The sequence below is a fragment of the Aquarana catesbeiana genome, linkage group LG03, assembly GCF_042186555.1.
Source record: "Aquarana catesbeiana isolate 2022-GZ linkage group LG03, ASM4218655v1, whole genome shotgun sequence".
In the NCBI taxonomy this organism is placed as follows: Eukaryota; Metazoa; Chordata; class Amphibia; order Anura; family Ranidae; genus Aquarana; species Aquarana catesbeiana.
In genome coordinates, this window is record NC_133326.1 from 545,622,909 (window position 1) to 545,628,278 (window position 5,370).

Below are 5,370 nucleotides of genomic sequence, written 5' to 3' on the forward strand. Positions count from 1 at the left end.
TGAAGCACAGCATGATCCCCTCCCTTTAGAGACTGGGCTGCAGGGCAGTATTCCAACATGAAAATGACCCCAAACACACCTCCAAGACGACCACTGCCTTGCTAAAGAAGCAGGGGGTAAAAGTGATGGACTGGTCAAGCATGTCTCCAGACCTAAACCCTATTGAGCAGCTGTGGGACATCCTCAAATGGAAGGTGGAGGAGCACAAGGTCTCTAACATCCACCAAACATCCACCAGCTCCGTGATTTTGTCATGGCTGAGTGAAAGAGGACTCCAGTGGCAACCTGTGAAGCTCTGGTGAACTCCATGCCCAAGAGGGTTAAGGCAGTGCTGGAAAATAATGGAGGCCACACAAAATATTGACACTTTGGGCCCAATTTGGACATTTTCACTTAGGGGTGTACTCACTTTTGTTGCCAGCGGTTTAGACATTAATGGCTGTGTGTTGAGTCATTTTGAGGGGACAGTAAAATCACACTGTTATACAAGCTGTACACTCACTACTTTACATGGTAGCAAAGCGTAATTTCTTCAGTGTTGTCACATGAAAAGATATAATAAAATATTTACAAAAATGTGAGGGGTGTACTCACTTTTGTGATATAGATATATATATATATATATATATATATATATATATATATATATATATATATATATACAGTAAGAGAGAAAAGGGGAAACCTCTTTTTACTAATGTCTTTTCCTCCTCCTCGGTCGTTTCTTCGGCTATCCGTTTCTCAGCTGACTGTCCCATTTCTCCACAGATCAGGAATCAGTCACCGCCCATAAAAAAGACCCTCAACACTTAGGGTGGGGACCACCGTGTCGGTAAGTTTTCAGGAAAAAAGAGTGCCCTCTCATGCGGATTGCTTAGATTTGCTTCAGCCACACACACCACGCTCTCAAAGATCTCAAGAAACCAGAGACAGCCATATCGGAAGTGACAGGAGGTAGGTCCGATCTTCTCCCATAATACCGAAAGCGGAAAAGTAAAAAAAAAAAATTTGTTTCTTCTGCTAGGTTCCGCTCCTCTAGGGGCAACTTTTCATAAGGTTCATGAATGAAAATCCTTCGGTATACCGTAGGTACCCACAAAACCTTTTTGCCGAGCGCATGCCTAGACTTTTGAGGTAAGAGCCAGTGGGTGCACTTCACGGGTTGCTGGACAGCGTATTGTACAGATCCTTGGAGATCCTAGGCACTCATGGTCACGTCGGTGGATTCCTCACTATTCCTCCTCCGGACCATTTTCTCCCTCACAGAGCTGCCAAATCCGGCGCAACAATGGGCGGGCTGCTACAATACTTACAGACACTTCAGACTCAGGGGGGAGTTGTCCTGGTCCCATTCACAGGAGAGATTGCAGATTTCCTACCCAGCCCTGTTGGTAGTTTGCAGGGGTCGGGGGCATAGCATCCACTTAAATAAGAATAAATATGAAAATAAAAATATAAAAAAAAAAAAAGTGAATTGTCACATAAATCAAATAAAAAGTGAAATATCAAAATGTCAAGTGCTCTATATTAGTGCATAAGGGGTACAGGTTCATAAAGTGAACAGGTGACTGGCTCTGTCCTGGCCGTGAAGAATAATAAAGTGACTCAGTGTTGAAATAAATAAATAGATTGGCACAACGGTCCGGTGGGAGAGAGAAGGAGAAAAAGAAACCCTCCAATAGTGTAGTACGTTTAGGTGGTAAAATAAAGTTTTATTAAGGGGCTTCCTTAAGCCCCTTAATAAAACTTTATTTTACCACCTAAACGTACTACACTATTGGAGGCTTTCTTTTTCTCCCTCTCTCTCCCACCGGGCCATTGTGCCTCGGTGGAACATTCTTTACCAGGCTAGTGTGCTGCATTAAGAGTGGAGAGGAAAGAAACAAAGTCGGGATGAACAGATGAGAACGTTTTTTGGCATTACTGTGACGCGATATAAAGATCCAGGAACAGATACCTAATTATGATGCCTATTCTAATTATTATTGAGGTGAGAGTTCTGAGAGCCTAATGTTATCTGGAAATTTTCCATGAGGACTTTTATGAACTTTGGCCAATCTATTTATTTATTTCAACACTGAGTCACTTTTTTATTCTTCACGGCCAGGACAGAGCCAGTCACCTGTTCACTTTATGAACCTGTACCCCTTATGCACTAATATAGAGCACTTGACATTTTGATATTTCACTTTTTATTTGATTTATGTGACAATTCACTTATTTTTTATTTTTAGATTTTTATTTTCATATTTATTCTTATTTCGATTTGATTATTATGATCCATGTCATCTTATTTTTAATATTGCACTATGTGTGAATAGATTTGAATGCACGAGATCACTTATATCCAACATTCCCATTGAAGTGTAGTGTGAACACTTTTAGATTTTGCTGCTATCTGTTTAGACATCTCCACACATATATATATTTTTACATATTATTTATGTGTCATTTTTTACACAGTTTCACCATTACTCACTAATAGCGCAAAGGATACTCCCAATAGCATCCACTTGCAGCAGACGGCTGAAGGCTATCGCTAGATCGTCAGGATTCCTATCCTTACATCCCAAACTTTTTTCTTTTCCTTTTCTTTCCAAAATAAGTAAGTTTGGCGATAGGTTAGACATATCTCCACATTATCAGCCTACGTTTTAGCCATAAATATCTCTAAGAATGATCGCAAAGGTCTCAGTGTCGTGTCAGTTCCACTCAGAGAACAGGGTCTCCAGGTTCGCCACTACCTGGGCGTCATTCCTCTTCGATCCAGGGGACTGGAACAATTGCTGCCACACCAACAGACCATCATATATACCCACCAGAGATATGATTGAGTTATCAGCTTTCAAAAAAAAGAAAAAGGGGCTCTACTAGTTCCTCTGTTTTGCTTCCATCAGAGAAGGGCAGTCACAGTCAGAAGGAGAATTCTGAGGGCACCTCTACTTGTTGGACGACTTCTCAGTGTCTCAGCCTTCTGGGCGCAATGTTGTCATACATACCGATGATTCCTTGGGTGCATAGGCACCTGTGCCAGTTTCAACTACAACAGAGGAAACGGGATCTGGCACAGTTACTAACAGTGTCACGCAGTATGTATAGCGGTCCGTAGTGATGGAAAGACCTTGAGGGTGTCATGAACCGTTAGAACCGCTGGACTGGATCATTGTTACGAATCAAATCGGCAAGACAGCCTGGAAGGCGCACTGCAAGGGACTGTCGGTCAAGGTAAGCAGAGATTCCTAGCCAAGGAGGGTAGTCTCGAAAGGCTGGAAGTTTGAACAGCCTTTTTTATCACTTTGGCCTTGATACACAGAATCAAGGGAAGACCAGTCATCTTGCGGTTGAGCAACAGGACAGCAACTGCGTATATTCGGCTCCAGGGAGGAACTCGTGGCAAAATGCTATTGAGAGATGTAAAACCCATAACGTCTGAGTTGGAAGATCACCAGCAAATTCCGGAAGCAGTTTACATACTAGGGGACTTGAATACATGGACAGACTATCCATCATGCAAACTTGACAGCGCACGAGTGGGAAGCTGGTCCACAGGTGGCCTGCCACAGACAGACTTCTTTGATTCTCACAGCAATTAAAAACTTAAGAAGATGTCTGACTTGGTTTCCGCACCTCAAGGCAGTGAGGACAGAGGCTGATTTTCTCCATGAAACTGCGATCAAGCCTGCAGTATTTACATTCCCCCCAACTTCTCTCGTAATGAAATTCCTCTTAAAGCTGTCAAGAATGAACATGGTAGTCACAACCACTCCTCCATTCTGACCATGGGAGTCTTGGTTCTTCCTGGCCAATAACTTCAGAATACAGAAGCAAATTCCCCTTCACACATGCGCAGACCGGAGATGCAAGCATGGCAGCTGAAAGGGGAAGCCGGAGAACCTAGCTTGCTCCAGAGTTGCTCCAGAGTGATCTCTACTTTGTGGAGTGCGAAAAGGCACTCTACTAACAACTTCTATGCCAAGATCTGGAACAAGTTTGCCTTTTTCTTTTTGACATGGCGAGATATTGATCCTACTGCGCCTCCGGTGGCAGCTATTCTGGACTTCTTGTAGGCCAGATTAGACATGAGCCTTACCCTATAGAGGTTACAGGTGTCGGCTATGTCGGCAGTAATAAGGTTTACATTTTGAAGACAGTCATGAGGATTCATCAACCGCGAAAGAGAATCTTTCACAGTAAAGTCCATCGATGTTGCTGGTGTTTATATCAGTTCGACCATTTACTCAAACAGAGCAGTGTTCAGTTTAAGACATTTCTTACTAAGCAGTATGTGGCGCAAAAAATTCAAACAGAAGGCTGTTTGAGATTCAAGCTCTTAGAGCTTCAGGAAAGCACATTGCTTTCATTAGGCCCCTTTCACACTGGGGCGGTGGGGGCGTCGGCGGTAAAACAGCGCTATTTTTAGCGCTGTTTTACCGTCGTTTTTGCGGCTGTATTCGGCCGCTAGCGGTGCGGTTTTAACCCCCGCTGGTGGCCGAAAAAGGGTTAAATCCGCTCGTACAGCGCGGCTATAGCCGCGGTATAGCCGCACTGTCCCATTGATTTCAATGGGCAGGAGCGGTTTAGGAGCGGTGAATACACCGCTCCTTCACCGCTCCAAAGAAGCGGTTGGCAGGACTTTTTTTACCGTCCTGCCAGCGCACCACTTCAGTGTGAAAGCCCTCGGGCTTTCACACTGAACAAACAGCGGAGGCTGTTTAGGGGCGGTTTGCAGGCGGTATTTTTAGCGCAATACCGCCTGCAAACCGCCCCAGTGTGAAATGGGCCTTACAGAAGGAGTAGAGTTGCTTACTGTAGATCATCTTATATCAGAGGTAGCGACAGCCCTCTATCCAACAATCATCTGTCCATTGCTTATCTTTCCAGACGTTCATGCAAGAAAATCACACAGATTGGTCGTTCCCAGAACCTGAAAGAGGTTTCTATCCACAATTGCTCTTTTCAGATCATATGATAAGTCTTTCATTGTTCCAGCTGGAATTTATCAGGCAAGAGAGGTTACCTCCTGGACTCTAGCAGACTTGGTTGTGCAGATGGGTGATGGGTCGTGAGCCTCCTTTAGTGGCAGGATGCATACTCTTCCAGAGTGGTTGCGGCCTCATAGTATGTATCACTAGTATGCTGACATGGTGGCGTCAGAAAAACGGAAAATTGTATCAAATACTTACCGTAATTTTCCTTTCCTGACACCAATCCATGGCAGCATACGGGCCTATTTTTGTGCGTTTCGGTATTTAGCTAATTACGAAGAATGTGGCGGGGCCTAACTAAGCTTTTATTTCTGCTATTCATTGGTCCTGAGGGAGTGGAAGAAAGGCGGAGCCTATCACTAGTATGCTGCCATGGATTGGTGTC